The sequence below is a fragment of the Pogoniulus pusillus genome, chromosome 21 (genome assembly GCF_015220805.1).
Source record: "Pogoniulus pusillus isolate bPogPus1 chromosome 21, bPogPus1.pri, whole genome shotgun sequence".
In the NCBI taxonomy this organism is placed as follows: Eukaryota; Metazoa; Chordata; class Aves; order Piciformes; family Lybiidae; genus Pogoniulus; species Pogoniulus pusillus.
The window spans coordinates 14550076-14566683 of NC_087284.1; the positions used below are offsets into that span (position 1 = coordinate 14550076).

At 41.3% G+C, this 16608-nt stretch overlaps 1 long non-coding RNA gene across 4 annotated transcripts in view; it reads right to left on the reverse strand.

The window, feature by feature from the left end:
- The window catches only part of LOC135184862 (uncharacterized), a 53619-nt gene that overhangs the window by 17165 nt on the left and 19846 nt on the right, over positions 1 to 16608 (reverse strand). For 2 of the 4 annotated variants that reach the window (XR_010306227.1, XR_010306228.1), the window contains exons 1-2: positions 1645 to 3912; positions 305 to 509 (exon numbers count right to left, since the gene is read on the reverse strand). This is a non-coding gene — a long non-coding RNA (uncharacterized LOC135184862). Of the gene's footprint in view, positions 1 to 304; positions 510 to 1644; positions 3913 to 16608 lie in introns of those variants that run through there. The other 2 variants (XR_010306230.1, XR_010306229.1) reach the window with 2 other exon arrangements.

A 16608-nucleotide genomic window follows, 5' to 3' on the forward strand; every position in this document is an offset into this window, starting at 1 on the left:
TGCACATTGCTGGCTCAGGTACAGCTTCTCATCCACCAGTAAAGACCCCTGAGGAACACCACTTGTTACCTGTCTCCATTTGGACATTGAGCCGTTGACCATTACCCTTTGTATGTGATCATCCAACCAATTCCTTATTCACTGGACAGTCCACCAGTCAAATCCATATCTTTCCTGCTTGGAGAGAAGGATGTGGTGGGGGACTGTGTCAAAGGCTTTACAAAAGTCCAGATAGATGATACATGTTGGTCTTCCCTTCTTACCCCATCATAGAAAGCCAACAGGTTGATCAGGCAGGACTTACCCTCAGTGAAGCTAGGCTGCCTATCTTGAGTCACCTCTCTGTCCCCCACGTGTTCCAGTACAGCTTCCAGGACGATCTCTTGGGTCATCTGTCCAGGCACAAAGATGAGGCTGACAGCTTGGCAAATTCCAGGGTCCTCTTTTTTACTCTTTTTTAAAATGGATGTAATGTTTCCCCTCTTCCAATCTCCAGGGACTTCACCTGACTGCCAGGAATTTTCAAATATTATGGAGAGTGACCTTGCAACTACATCAGCCAATTCCTTTGAACTCTGAGATGCATCTCATCAGGTCCCATAGATTTATGTATGTTCAGGTTCCTCAGGTGGTCCCAAACATCATCTTGCCTTGCAGTGGGAGGGGCTTTACCCAGCTGGTAGGCAGCTAGTGGTTCATTGACTTGGCAGGGAGATGGAGCAAGATTGATAGTGAAGACTGAGGCTAAAAAAAGTATTGAGTACCTCAAATCTCCATTCGCACTCCTCAGAGTGGGTACTCTTCCTTTGACTGTTCTTTGCTGATTAAGGTACCTGTAAAAGCCCTTCTTATTTTTTTTTGTCCTTTGCCAGGTTTGGACCTAGCCATGATGAGGGTCCCACAGCAGGACACAACTATTTGTTAGCTTTCTGTAGCACTTACGGTCAAGGGTATGGACTGCTCTAGAGAATAGTAAAGACTTTGCTTACATTCAGTTTATTTATAAACAGTTTACTCAGTTTATTTATAAATGGGTTTGTTTTTCTTGCATTAGACACAAGAATTTTATTGTTGGAGGAAAGTTTTAGTTACCACAGTTGTTACTTAGGCAGAACTGTGGGGGGGTTTGTGGATCTGTCCACAAAAGCTAAATAGTGTTAACCACTTCAAACAAACTGCAAAGAGCTGTTATATACTAAATTGCAGCTGCCAAAGGGTCCTTAGCGTCGTTTGCCTAAACTATGAAACATCTTAGCTATGTAAACACAACTTCTTCAGAAGGTTAACACATGGATAACGAGTTCCTGTCATTATGAGCTCATAAATGGAGGGGTTTGCTTTTAAAAGAAAAAGGTACCAGATCAGCAAAACTGTAGCTCAGGTTCCTGCTGCTTTCTCATAACTGGCACTAGGCTTCTAAGAACAGTAATCCCCATGAAAACTCTCATGATAGATTTTTCCTTTGTTGATCAAACTGAAATAAATAGAAATATATAAAGAAATAAGCAAGCAACTTAAAAAAAAAAAATTAAGCTCATTCTTTTCCTACTGATGAAAAGGAATAATTAAAAAAGAAAACCAGTATTTGAGCTCATAGATTCCTGAGAGACTTAATTGTTAACCTAAAATAAGCACTAAGTTTACCTTTTCTTGGACATTCATGCCAGGCCTTGTAAAACTTGTGAAGAATACTGTTGATGTCAGCAGCAATAGTCACATTAGGCTTCTACAGGCAAAATCTTTTGGTCTCCTAAGCAGGTGAATGTCCTTCTTTTCAAGTAAATTTCATTTGTAAAACTTCATCTCAAATGTTACTCATTTCCAGGTTTCCAAAAACAAATGTGAAAAACTCTGATCTTTTTCTTTTCCATATGCTCTTCCTTATTTGCCAAGTTCCCAAGAGATACTGGAAACACGGAAGAAAGGTTTTGAACTGCAATAAACAAAAAAACATTTAGTAAAAGCTAAGTAAAACTTAAGATTCCACTATCTCTGTTAAGCTGCATAATGGATATCTAAAGCTGCATGATCCGAGCGACGTCAAACTGGCAAAGTAATTTCAGCACCTATGGAAAAACTATAGTAGCTAAATCACCAAAGCAGGCTTTCTCCTGTTCCAGCTGTTTGGAATGGATTCTTGCACTCCCCAGAAGCTGCCCCCCCAGCACAATGCCTACTGGCCAGCAAAAACCTTCACTCTACTTGTGAGACCATACTTGCATTGCCTTGTTTCCTTAAAACTTGATTAACGTGAACACACCAGCTGTTAATTCAGGTTAACCATTATGCTGAGCATCTCCATCACAGTTTAGGTGAAAGAGGTTGCTGCTTCTTCTTAAAAATCAGAGTCCAACACAACACACACTGATCCACAGAACAAAGCTCAAATATGATTTGCTGCATATAGAATCACAGTATCAATAAGGTTGGAAAAGACCTCTATGATTATCAAGTCCAACTATCAACCCAATGCCACTATGCCCGATTAAACCATGTCCTGAAGTGCCATGTCTACTTTTCTTAACAGCTTTAGGGATGGTGACTCCACCCCTTCCCTGGGTGGTCTGTTCTTATTCCTGACCACATACTGTGCATAAATGTTATTGTATGTATGTAAGTTATGTAAATTAAGATTCTCAGTAGTTAGCTTTTGCCCTTTCTTCTTCAGAGCCAGAAGAGAGCTTTCTTTATACATAATTTTTCTTACTTACAGCTTGTGCACGAAAGAATGTCGAGGTGCCTGCTCAGAACCCCCTTTTTCTTACAGAAACTTGTTTCCTCAGGCCAGCTCTTGACAAAAGGTTTGTTCCAGATGTGGTCATGCTTTTAGTACACTCGCACAGATTCCATGAGCATAACTTGAAATGCTTGTTTAATTTCCAGTGAATTTTACAGTATTGGACTATTGCTCTGTGGAAGGTGGCTAGCTGGCACAGGACCAAGGAGTAAACTAATACTTTCAGATGTGCAGAGTATGAGCTGCAACCTCCCAGCAACCTTTAGAGGGAGATGAACTTGAAAAAAGAAGGCAATCTTAAAGATACAACTGAGCTTAGAACTGAGCATGTTTTAAATGAGAGAAATACTAATTATATGTTTAAAATAAAACCACAAACAAACAACAGTTTTGCTGAGTGGGCAAAGTCAATTTAACCAGGCAAGATCTAGACATGAGTCCCTCTCCACAAGCAGTGTAAATAATGTAGCTCTAAAAGATGTTAGAGTACCTGTAGACGTTGACATCTCCAGGTTCCAATTGCTTCTAAGTTAACTTCTACCCCTACACAGGAAGTCATGCTCACATCAACAACTTTTGGCTACTCGGTTCTCTTCTGCTTGAGAAGTTCATCTTGAACTTTCATCATCCTCAGGATTATTTAAGATTGCTGTCAAGCAATGCTTGTGCTCAAAAAACTTTCTTTTGCTGATGGTGCCTTAATTACTTACATATTACCTTAAGATAATCTTAAAACATTAGTAATCTTCTTTAAAGCAAAACCCTTTGGGTATAGGAACACAGCAAGATTCAGAGCAAGCTTTTCTTCCCAATCATTTGTACCTGTCTTGCTAAGTACAGTACATCAACCAAGCCCACATCCTGGATTTAAATTTATAATGCTCAGCTCACCAGAGGGATTTACCTTTGCAGGCAGGAAAAAAGCCTGTGCAGATGCATCTTAATGCCTGAATCACTTTCAGAGAAACTAATTATGCAAATGAAGATGAATAGTATTAAGAAACATATCTTAGAGTTCCGACTTGTATCAGGAAAAGGTACACTTCCCTTTAGCCATGGTTGAGCAACACCAGATATTGTGGGCTTGTCAGCATTGGCCACTCAGTGTGAGAGGGAGGCCCTTGCTATTGATGTGAGAGCAATGTTGTTGTTTCTTCCTCTCTTCTCCCACTTCTCCTTATCCAGCCCTTGTCTTCTAAAACACACAACAAAAAGTTAGCATTTGTTGGATTTGGATTATACCAATAGTCTAACACTGTAATCTTCTGGACTCTAAACATCACTAGTGGGAAAACATGTAATGTCCTCAGGAAGCTGTTTACCAAGCACAGCCATATTGACCAATATAATTAATTAATATCAATCCAGACAACAACTCAGCAGACAGACAGGAATGTGTGTCAGCACCCAGCAAGATGAAAATGGGATAGCATCACATGTTCAAAGGAGGCAAACGCTTACATATAAAAGGGATTTAAGAAAATGAAGACAAGAAAGGCTGGGGAGTTCAGCTGGAGGTATGTTACTATTCCTGCGTGTATCGTGCAGTATGTTGATCCCAGAGCCTGCTGGTCCAAACACAGAAAGCCGAGATACAAACTGACAGACCAGCTTGCGAGGAGGTGACCGCTGCCGCAAGTGGGCCAGAACGGCCTCATACTGCAGAACCAGTGGCTATTTATTGAGAGGCTCATACATGCTTGGCATCACTTTCCCCCAGCCTACAAACCCTGGAACCCACTCTTTTGTTTGATTCTAACTGGCAGTTTTTTGCCCAACTGCTTCAACAATACAGCATTTCGTTATCTCCAGCTCCCATCCTTCCACACATGGTCCCAAGGTACAACATCACTTATCACCCTCCAGGTTCCCATGTAGATGTGAACACCAGCTAAACATTCCACTAGCTACTCTCCTGGGCTCCCACAGAGGTAAATTTGCACACTGCCAGGTTTCTATTTTTGCACCAACGTTTTACATTTTTCTGTTATGTAATTAAAAACTGTGAGAGAACCTCACTGGTGTTCTAGGAAGTGTACAAAGGCACTGTGATAGTTTGAGAGGTTCCAGGTTCCCTTCAGAAAACTACAGGGGTTAAGTCCTGTCCCAGGGGATGGACTTGGCCATCCCAGGATGTTGCAATATTGCCTTTTGCATATATGCACTAGTAAATAGAATCTCCCTTTAAACTTCCAAGCAGTGTGCAGTATATTCATTCTTGCTCTTCCAAAGGAGCAAGAGTCATTTCTGCCCTCCATTTATGGGTAGCTTATGGCCACAAACTGGGACAATGCACTTTTCCAGGGTTCTTGGTGAGGCAGTGAGAAACCACCTCCATGTTGATCAAATCAGCAGTAGGTAACTGTATAATTTTATCACTGCATGGACTCTGAGAACAATCCATCTTATGCCTCTATGCTGACAATGCCAAATCACAGAAGGGAACTAGAAGCTGGTTTGTCTGCCATACAGTTTCCCCAGACCTTGCAATCTCATCCTTGGTCTCAGGGTATCTAATGCCTACTTAAAAGCCTCACTCTTTGAATCTACTGCTTACATGTGACACTTTGTTTTATTTGACGGGTTGCAGATTACTTCATTGGGCAGAGAAGAAACAATCCACTGCAAATTCACATTGGGTCATGAAATTCTGCTGCTAAGGATGTGGCTCTTGTCTCTATATGGAATTGTACTGAGCAGATTAAAGCCAATTCAGATTATGATTATTATCATGGTTGGGTTTTATTACTACTACTACTATATTTTTATTATAATAGTTATATTTAATGTTTTTTTAGAATTATATCATTATTACCTAAAATTATTATTACAACATTATTATTATTATTGTTGCTATTGTTTTTATTATTTTTCTTTTACTGCTTTTCCAGAGGAAAAAAATAGTTGTCATTTTTTAAAGTTCTCTGCTTTGTTAGCTAAACTGACTTTATTTAGTGTGCAATTATTCAGGAAAGCCTAATACACTGTGTTTACACATTGAGAGCTGTATAGCTGTGGACAAACACAAGAGATTTCATCAGAAAAATATGAGCTAAAAATACAGCTGTATTTTAAATACAATGCTAATTTTCCCAGAGTTTTGCAGACATGAAAACATTAATATGCTGAATAAATGGTCGTGGGATCTGTTGACATAGTTTTACTACTAACTCTCAGCAATACTGAAGTTCCCTGAGAAGCAAAACTAATGAAAACTGGTTGGTTTCCTATCAGGAATCCACAGCTGAACTCTCTGTGTCTAATGCTGTGCATGCTCGAGGCGCAGATTTTCCTCCACATTTGAGGCATTCACAACGTCATTCTCCTCTGCCGATACTCCACTGTCCAGTAATACATTTACGTGGCTGCTTTTATGTCAATGTGGGCATCAACAGCATAACTCCTCTACTTACTTCCGTGAGTCATGCAGTTTTCTAAGCTCTGTAGGAACCAATTATCCTGAGAACTTCTGTCAAATTTGGTTAAAACCAATGAAAGCACCAAGAATTTAAGAGCAAAGAGAGACATGTGTGCACACATGCACTGAGCAAGATCTTTTAAGCCAAGTTTCCTCAGGAAATGAAGCTAAAATAAGGAGTATGGTGGTATTTTTTTCAAAGCCAGTTCAAATAAGGAGATACACTGCATATCCTGTTCAGCATGTCTTTTTTAAACTCCTGGAATGCAGTTGCATTCATAAACAGCTATAAATACTTCCCATAGAAACAACATATAGTTGCCGTTTCTCCCCAGTCCAGCCAAACTTCATCTCTCCAAATGTATGACAAGAGCCTATTTTGGAAACTAAACTTCAGCAATGTGTGTAGTCCTGCAGTTTGGAGAAGGACAAGCTTTTTGGGAAACAAAAGCAACATAAAACACCATTCCATCATTAGGTGTATAGCTTACCTCCACGGCTGAAAACAGCAGCGATTTCAGCCTCGCACAAATTAGGATGATGAAGCTATCTCTCAGACAAAAACCTGGCAAAAAGGCATTTTCATTTTCACCCTAAAAAAAAAGAAAACTCAACATCTCATACCTGTCTGAAGCTGTTCCTTGCAAATTTATATCACATGAAAATGAGCAATGCTTGTTTTCACAGCGCTTTTGTCTTCAGAAGCTTGATCCATGCCTTTGCCACATCAAAAGCAACACATTTTCTACAATGGCAGGGAAGGCTTCATGAAACCTGATATGACAAGCATAGCACAGATTCATAAGGATGCACAATATATATTTTTGAAAGAGTGATTTGAGAGGACTTTTGTCTCTGAGGTGCAAGCTTGCAAGTCCAAAGCAAGAGACAAGCCCAGAAACACAACTCCACATTTTCTGTTCAAGCAGCAAGAGCAGTCCAGGATCTATGTCAGTGGCACAAATCCTGAGGATAAGGCCAGCAGCACAGAGCAATGCCTTTCACTTTTATTTTCACACAGGAGCTTGGAGTGCATAATGATGCCAAGTACTTGTAAAATCATTTAGCTCTTTTCCAGCACTCCCTGATCTCCAACTCTAAGTTTGCAAGGCTGGCATTTAATTTAACTTAGCAAGTTTAGCCATACTCTCTCAGTGTAAAAATCACGTTTGACAGAGGGATAACGAAACTGTATATATGGGTAAGGCAAATACTAAAATGTGCTACAAAAGCACAGCCTGGGTCTACCACTGTAAGCAAAATAATCCACAGGTGATGACTGCCCAACTGCAAAGAGTGGAACCAAAAAGAGATAATTCTAAGAACTCCAGTGTAATAAACATGAGTGGTAAAGCCCTGCTCGCAGAACCCCTGACTTCCTGCACTTCCACAGCTGACAGAAGTGGACAACCCCTAAGAAAACTGAAGAGGGTACAGCTCGCAATATTGAAGGATAAGACTTGCTCAAAGCTGCTGACCAAGATCACTCTTTCATATAGAATAGAAATTGGTTTTAAGGAAGTCCATCCTAGATCAAACCCATCAGCAAAGTGCTGAGATATGGTAAACTTGCTTCCACCAAATGTGGACAAAAAAGAAAAGTACAAATAAAAAACAAAGAGGTATCTCACTTCTACTTTATTTTGTGCTGGATTAGGTATTGTCTGTCCTTCCTCCTGCACCTGGCACAAACCCAGCATAAATTCCACACTGTGCTCTGCTTAATTTGGCACTTGATCCAGATCATATCTGTGCTGCTTGCTGACTTGGTATTAATGAACGGGAATCAGATTTAGGAAGATTCTTCCATCCTAGGGTCAAACAGGGTTATTATGATCACTTAGCTTTTTATTCCTGCATTACAGGAATTGTGCTGAAAAAAATGCAGGCCTGCACATTTAAAAATGCTTATCAGCCACAGTTCAGCCCTCTCCCAAGTCTCTCAGTTTCCTCCCACTGATCTTCAGAGATTACTGAATTTCACAAATTACAAAAAGCATAACAGCGGAACTGCAATCTTCGTAAGCTACTTTTTCTCTGCTCTTTAGCTCCTTTTTCCACCTAATGGGGATAGCCATCCACACATGAGTAAGGAAAAATAACAGCTCTATAAAAATAATGACTGTAACCAAGGTCAGAGTGCTTATTCATTAATATGCCACTGATAACTTGCAGCAGTGCTATGTGAAGAAAGCTTATGCTGATTTTCCTCTAACAAAGTCTTCTGTCACTGCTACCCTCTCCTCTGGGAATTGTGCACATGTGCTAAGTCTGACAGGTTACTCTTCCCCAATCAGGGTCATTCCCCAAAATCTCTGCGTCCCAAATGAAGGACAACTTATTCCAACTCACTGCCTGTTCCCCAGATCTACCCTTGGTCCAGGCCTACACTGAGTGGTGTCTTCCCCTGCAAGAATTTGCTCTGGCAACAAATCCCAGGCTTGGAGAACCACAAAACGGCAGCAATTATCCTCTTGAGACCTGCATTAGGTCAGGAATTTCATTTCTACAAACATCTATTCCTATGCAAGAGTAAATGGTTCAATCAAATAAAAAGGTTGAGAAATTAGGGATTTACTCCTTACCTTAGCAAAGAACACTATCACTAGGTCCAAAGTCCTTTCCTGGGCTAAATCAGCAGTGACTTCTACATTATAGGTTTGTTCTCTCATTAATGCATCAAATTCATATGTATGACAAAGAATAAATGGCTGAACTGTTTTTTTTATAGTCTTAGATCTTGACTTGTAAGGTGGACTTGGATACAAGTTATTAATTCAGTGATCTGCAAGAGCTAGCAATCAACCATAACCTTTTCACTATGGCAACTTGATGATTTATAGAAGAGTAGTACATCAAGTCTGATGGTTTTATGATTGTATCTGGAGCCATTCATCAAATTTGTTTCTCAAAGACCTAGACTTGGTCTATTTTTTGTTTAGAGTTGATTTCAGATATGGTAACTCAGAAATACTTAACATTTACACTTTGTCTTTATGTGTGATACGTTAAGAACTTCCACACACACATACAATTGAAATTTACCAGACTTGCTCAGATGATTTGGAAGTAAGGTGAAGCTACATTTGCAGCAAAGCAAAACGTACAAGCATATATATACACAATATATTTACAACTATTTAAACTTATATTCAAATTAGAAATAATACAGACATCCAAACTCCCTCCTGGATGAAGGAAACTGCCCAGAAGGGGTTCAAAGCCACTCTCTCTATCTCCCTCTACTTTCCCAGACAGACAAACGAAATAAGCAGCAAAGCTCACATTGTTTTCTGTTAGCCAAGATTAGTGGAGAGATATTAGAGTGAAGAGGAAGTGAATAGATCCAGTGACACAGACCAGAGTGGGACAAACTGTTGACATTTTGGCTTTTTAATCCCTCTCAGCAAACCAATGAATGATATAGACTTCATCACTATTTTCTTTTTACAACCAATGATCTAATTTCTCTAATTAAAATATTCCAATCAGCTCATTATGGCAGAAAAATAATTGAAATATTCACTTACCATGTGTCATCTCCACATCCATAAAGAAGGCTTTTAAAAGCAGCTTAGATCAAAGCCAAAGGAGTTGAACAAAACATAGATGTATAAAATGTGCTTACTAAAGCAATGTGCCATAGTGATCACAAACTAAATCAACTTACTTATGCACCAAGACGGATGCAGAACTTACTGATTACTGTAAGACTCTCCCATTGGAGATCAAATTTGTCATTTGAGATATCCAATTAATGATTTTATATCCAGTGAGTATAACATGTGGTGAGGTTAGTTATTTAAATGAACAGATGTATAAATGCTATCTACAACTACCTGAAGGGAGGCTGTAGCCAGGTGGGGGTTGGTCTCTTCTCCCAGGCAACCAGCAACAGAACAAGGGGACACAGTCTCAGGTTGTGTCGGTGGAGGTATAGGCTGGATGTTAGGCAGAAGTTCTTGCCAGAGAGAGTGATTGGCATTGCAATGGGCTGCCCAGAGAGGTGGTGGAGTCACCGTCCCTGAAGGTGTTCAAGAAAAGCCTGGCTGAGGCACTTAATGCCATGGTCTAGCTGAGTGGCTAGGGCTGGGTGCTAGGTTGGACTGGATAATCTTGGAGGTCTCTTCCAACTTGGTTGGTTCTATGATTCTATGATTTCTAGATTAAAAAACAAACTAACAAACAAACAAACACACACAGAAAACTAAACCAAGCTAAAAAAAAACCACAACCAACAAACAAACCCCAACCCAAACACACAACCCACTCCCCCTGCCAAAGAAAAAAAATCCCCCCCCCAAACAACCCAAAAGTTATTCTATTTATCTGTATTCTTCCAGAGAGTTTAGTCAATTATGGCAAATGTTCTTAACGACTGTATAGAATTGCCACCAAACAGCCAAGTGTTCCAGCACAAAAGAGGCTGAGTTTTCATGTCCCATTCTCCAATGCAGGCACCCAAGGATCACAGTAAGAACTTCACTGATACACCTACCATTTCAACAGTTTGAGGAACAGGATTCCTCTTTGACAGACAATATCACATCAAAATCGAGAATGAAACCAAGACCATTGCAAAGCATCTGCCCAAAGGAAGATGCATCAGAATTGTCAAAGAAAATCAACTTACTGGACCTACAGTGAATTCCTCAGCCTTCCTGTAGATCCCTGAACAGCTGCATTCACAGTCTCTACCTCACAACACCTGGTAGTCACAAACATTGGTGGGAAGTCTTGGGATTGTTTTGCTCTTTGGGACCACACTACTTGCCAAAGGGAAGTAGCTGCAACCACTAGGAGGCTATTCAGATGTGCTGAAAAGCAAGGAAACCTATCTGGGGAAGACTACCTAAGTGCTGATGTACCTAGCACTCAGTCTCTTTAACTCCTGTCTTCAGTTTCACTGTCCATATTGTGGTTAAAAAGCCACTATGTAAAAAGACACTGCACACACGATAATTGCCCTCAGGTGGCTGGTTTATTTGAGAAATAATGTACCTAAAACATATGCTGGACTACACTCCTGTAAGGTAGCAGCAGCCAAACTTCTACTGAAGGCTAATGCATTACACACAAACTCATTAAACCATTACATCAACCCATCAGGGACTTAAGGCCATTAGTTGCCACTGAAAAAAAAGGTAAATGGTACCTTTTATTCATCCAGCAACTTGCACTTAAACAGGAAATATTGCCTCTCCACGCTGGCTGCACCATCTGTATTCTTAAACACCAAGATGTGTGTACGCACAGATGCACATACAAGAGCAAGATGATGTAAATTCCCACCCCCTGCCCAAGTACGGATAAAAAGTGGGGAAATTCCTCACTAACAAGGTCAGAGTAACATCCAAGAGTTTCTAACCTGACAGCCTCCATAAAGCAGGACACTGATCTTCCCACACACACATTATGCCCATAACTTTAAAATGCTGCAGTGCATATACACCTATACACTGCCAATACCTTCAAGACATTTGTTCACCTAATGTATCATTGCCTAAATCCCAGAGACAAGATTGTGTCTGACAACGTCATACTGAAGATCACAGAATCACAGAAAGTTAGGGACTGGAAGGGACCTTGAAACATCATCCTCTCCAAACCCCCTGTCAGAGCAGGACCATCTATAGCAGATCACTCTGGATTGCATCCAGGCAGGTCTTGAATATCTCCAGAGAGGGAAACTCCACAACCTCCCTGGGAAGCCTGTTCCAGTGTTCTGTCACCCTCACAGGGAAATAACTCTCTCATGTTTACATGGAGCTTCCTGTGCCTCAACTTCCACCTCTTGCCCCTTGTGTTGCTGGGCATCACCAGGAAAAGCCTGACTCCCTCCTCTTAGCACTTGCCCTTTACATATTTATAAACATTAATGAGCTCACTCCTCAGTCTCCTCTTCAAAATAAAGTGACCCAGCTCCTTCAGCCTCTCCTCATAAGGAAGATGTTTCACTCCCTTAATCATTTTCATGGCTCTGAACTGGATTCTTTCAAGCTGTTCCCTGATGTCCTTCTTGAACTGAGAGGCCCAGAACTGGATACAATATCCAGACGCAGGCTCACCAGGACAGAGTAGAGGAGGAGGAGAACCTCTCTCGACCAACTGACCATGGGTGTGAGCAGTGTAGCATGACTTTATGATGACCATTGCTACCGAGCCATCATCAGCCATGAGCATGATGCAACAGGAGAAAAAAGGCAGCAATATAGGCAGGACAGCACAGTTATGTTGTCTTCTGAGGGAGAATTGTACTAATAAGGGCCTGTGGTTCTCCTCTGAGAAGAGATAATTTTTGGGTCCTCTCTTCTTCTCAATGGTATTTTCAGATTTGCATTATCATAGCATTTAGGTACTGTGAGGAAAGAGAAAGATCCAAACACTGCATAGGCCCACAACAGAACTGCCCCCACACCAATATGTCATCATTTAGAGAACAAATAGGAAATTCCTCTTCTACAGACCTGGCAGATACAGAGCTCTTGTCATGCACTCTCCATGCTTCAGTCTCAACTTCTTCCCTTGTCCCCTCTGTTCATTCTGACCAAGTAGTCCTGCATTCTGTGCTGGTATGTCTTTGACAGTTCCAGAGATGGGAACCAGACAAGGAGTGCCACCCTTGAATCACAGAATGGTAGGGGTCGGAAGGGACCTTCAAAGATCATAGAGTCCTATCTCCCTGCCAAAGCATAATCACCTAGGGCAGGTCCTACAGGAACATGTCCAGATCGGCTTTGTAAAGGTCTAGAGAAGAAGACTCCGCAATCTCTCTGGGCAGCCTGTTTCAGTGCTCCATTATCCTCACTGTGAAGAAGTTTTACCTCACATTGAGGTGGAGCTTTCTGTGTTTCAGTCTGTACCCACCTTCCCTTGTCCTGTCACAGAGCACCACTGAGAGGAGACTGGCCCCTTCCTCTTGGCACCCACACCTCAGATACTTGTAAACATGAATAAATATCCCTTCTCAGTCCTCTCCAGATGAAACAGCCCCAGATCTCTCAGCCTTTCCTCTTAAGACAGATGTTTCAGTTCCTTTATCATCCTTGTAGCTATGTGTTGGACCGTTTCTAGTGTATCCCAGTCCCTCTTCAAGTGGTGAGCCTAGAACTGGACCAATGCTCCAGATGTTGTCTCACTATGGCAGAGGAAACTGGTCTCCAGTTCATGAATCTCAGCCTGTCTCTGTTTTGTTAATAATGGCAGATTTCCCACGCACAAATAAAACCTCTTCTGCCAGTATTCCTGATTGGCTTCAGTTGATGGAGCATTCCCCTAATGCCAAAAGAGAATATCTCCCCAGCTTTCCCAGGGAACTGCATCTGCCTTCAAAAATACAAATCTTATTAAGGACTTCAAACCCTGGAGAACAAGAGTTCTCAGGATATTTAATGAGAGAGTCAAACAAAACAGTAGCCCTGAGGAGCACAGGCCTCAGCAAATGGACTAAACCCAGGCCTTTAAAGCTGCAACACAGCAGAGATTCCCAGAAGGCTCTTCTGCTGGTAAAAGGATGCTGCACACTTATAATTAATGTAAAACTTAATTAGAATCCCTGGGAAAAAAAAACCATTTGGAGGTAATTATAAAAAGCAGACAGTTATAACAATTATTTATCATCTCTATTTCTGGAAGAGAAATCAGGGGTCTCATTCTTGGAGGCATTCAAAGAGCAGTCAGGTTTAGCTTGCCAGCATGGAAACACTGAAGGGTTTGCACCGTCTCTTACCACCACTCAGCCAGCATTACTGATGTAGAACCAGCCGAGTCATTCCACAACACAGCTGCTGCTTCAGGATCTCTATCTGTTGTCGCTGGTATGCGTTAGCGTGACTCTTCCACTCCATCATCACTATCTAACTGGGACTTCTTGCCATATAGCACACATCATTTGTGTTGCCTTTTGGTGACGGACCAGTGCCATGATCCTGATGACAGACTCAGTTGGTAGGTCATGGAGCACTAGAGGTTTACAGCACACCAAAACTCTGCTTCAGGTGCCTTGGGAAAACAGCCTATGGACCATGCTCTTGGGAGCCATCTACTGGCAGTTAGGAATTAACCATTTGCATGTCTGCTGAGAAAGCTGAGTAACTATCAGGGCACCTCTTAAACTCCTGCAGTCATAGCAGGAACCTTTGGAGGAATCATCAGTGAGTTCATTGTTTAACCATAGCAGAACACTGTAGCTCTATTTAATAGTTATTCCTTGTGCTTAGTGCGCTATCTAAACATTGTCCTCTTTCCTAACGTGCTTGGACTCTAAAAGATGGAAAGCACTGTGAAAGCCATGTCTTATTTTCATGTTAAAGTGCCCTACGTGTGGCAAAAGTAGGAAAAAAACCCCATGCCACACAACAATTGGAAGTGCCATGGTTTGAAGACTCCAGTCTGTGGCTAGAATCACTAGATAAAGAAGTCTAATTAATTCCAAAGATCTAGGTGGGAAGAGGGTAGCTGAAGACTGCACTGGAGCATCGCTACTGGGACAAGATCATGAGAGATGCATGTAGACAATCACTCAGAGGAGAACAGGTCTTCTCCTAACACGGCTCTGCAAACACAGTCCCCGAGGCTACTGCAGATATATTGCAGGTGGCAAAACAGGAGAGAGGATGCTGATTACGCTGCATCCTGTGCTTGGACAGTTAAAGTTACTTCCCTACTAAGTGCAGGTCCAAAAGCAAGGAAAGGTTTCTAGCAGTCTTGTTGAAAGAACTGAGGAGTAGAAAAGAAACCTCTGTGTGTACAGGGAAAGGGGTTATCTTTCCAGAAAAAGAAGGATTTTCTGGCACAGAGACACACTCACAGCACATCAGTTCCCCAGCCCTGAGGGCACTACCCCATTACATAGACATTATACAGAGAAGAGAGCCACCATCATGCATGTCTAGGCCACAGGGCAGGGAGGAGTGTGGCCAGTACTTGGCCCAGGATTTCCCATGGAGGCAGCAGAACACTTTTCAAACAGGAACCCTGGCATCTACTGAGTCATACACAGTATGGATAACCAATGGATTAAAAAGTCTGGAGCAGCCTCCCAGGACACGAAGTACAGCCAGACTCAAACTAAATCAGAAATAACAATGTCTACCCAGAAGGTCTCAAAACCAATGTCTGTGGACTCACCACAAAGCAGCAGTACAGAGGAAGTGATTCATGTTTATCTTACTGCATTTTGCATGGCAGAATGTTTCCAGAGCCTAGAAGACAGAGCAGATGTGGGTATCAATGTAGAAAAAAACCCAACCCAACCAACCACATATATCATAGTTCTAGAGGATATTGTTGTGTAAAAGCATAAACCAAAGAATGGAGGTAAGAGCCATGAAGTAATGCCATTGCATCTCACATGAGCAATATTGTATTAGCCAAAAAGGCATGACACTTGTTTATATATACACAGATTAAGAGGTCTCCATGTCACACCATCTGCTAGTTACAAAGCAAAAGATGGTAGCTTAAATATCTGTGCGTTTCTCACACTTGGTTTTACCTTTAAGGCTCTATTATTTTAAAAAGAAAACTAGACTCAGACAGGTTTGTTCATATGTAATCTCTACATCAATGCTCAGGTTTCAGTCAGCCATCATTAAAGCACAAACTCTGTACTAAGATCTAAAATGCTGCCAATTTTCTGTGTCCTTGGTCAAGGTCCAGTTAGTTTCTCAGTAAGAAGCGGTACTGTTCCTCAGCCCAGTAGTAGTAATGCTCCACATGTTTGGTGTTTTTCCCTCCTCTCTCTTCATGTCCTGTTCTGTGCCAACACATCTTAGTGAGGCTGTCTAGCATAGTTCTATTTTTTTTAAAATGGTTTAAAGAAAACATTTCTTCATCAAATGAAAGCACTTTGTACGGAATTGATTGTGAAGGAGGGAAACCTTTTCTTTCCTTTTCTTCTCTGAGTGGCAGTTTTGCCAGGCATTATATTCATAATTCAAGGTATCTAACATTGCTAAATTTAGAAAGTCAAGTAACAGCAGTCCTGCATGAGCCAAAGGATGATCTAAGGATGAGGGAAGCAGTATATCTTTTAAACAATTGAAAGAGTTGGGAAAGTTCCCACAGTGAGAACACGCTTAGCAAATTTCTCTGCAAGCGGGACACTTGGATGCATGGAATATTTCAGCTACAGTGGTAATCCCACAGCGTTCTGTGCTGAAAGCAGAGGTCAGCCTTAAGGGAATTATATTAGACATACAGTCAGATGAGGCAGGCACCTCAGGGAATAGCTCCTTGCACAAATATAAACACACCAGCTGCATGCAAGGTATTGCCTCTAAGATGCCACAGCTATCCTGCCTTTTCTTACTACCTGCCTACATGCCATTTATAAGACCAGACTTTGATGGCATACTATTTTAAAACACTGATTTTCTTCCCTGTGCAAGCATCATTCTACATTCAACTAAACATGGAGCAGATAGGACAACCATTCCCAAAACAAACAGCT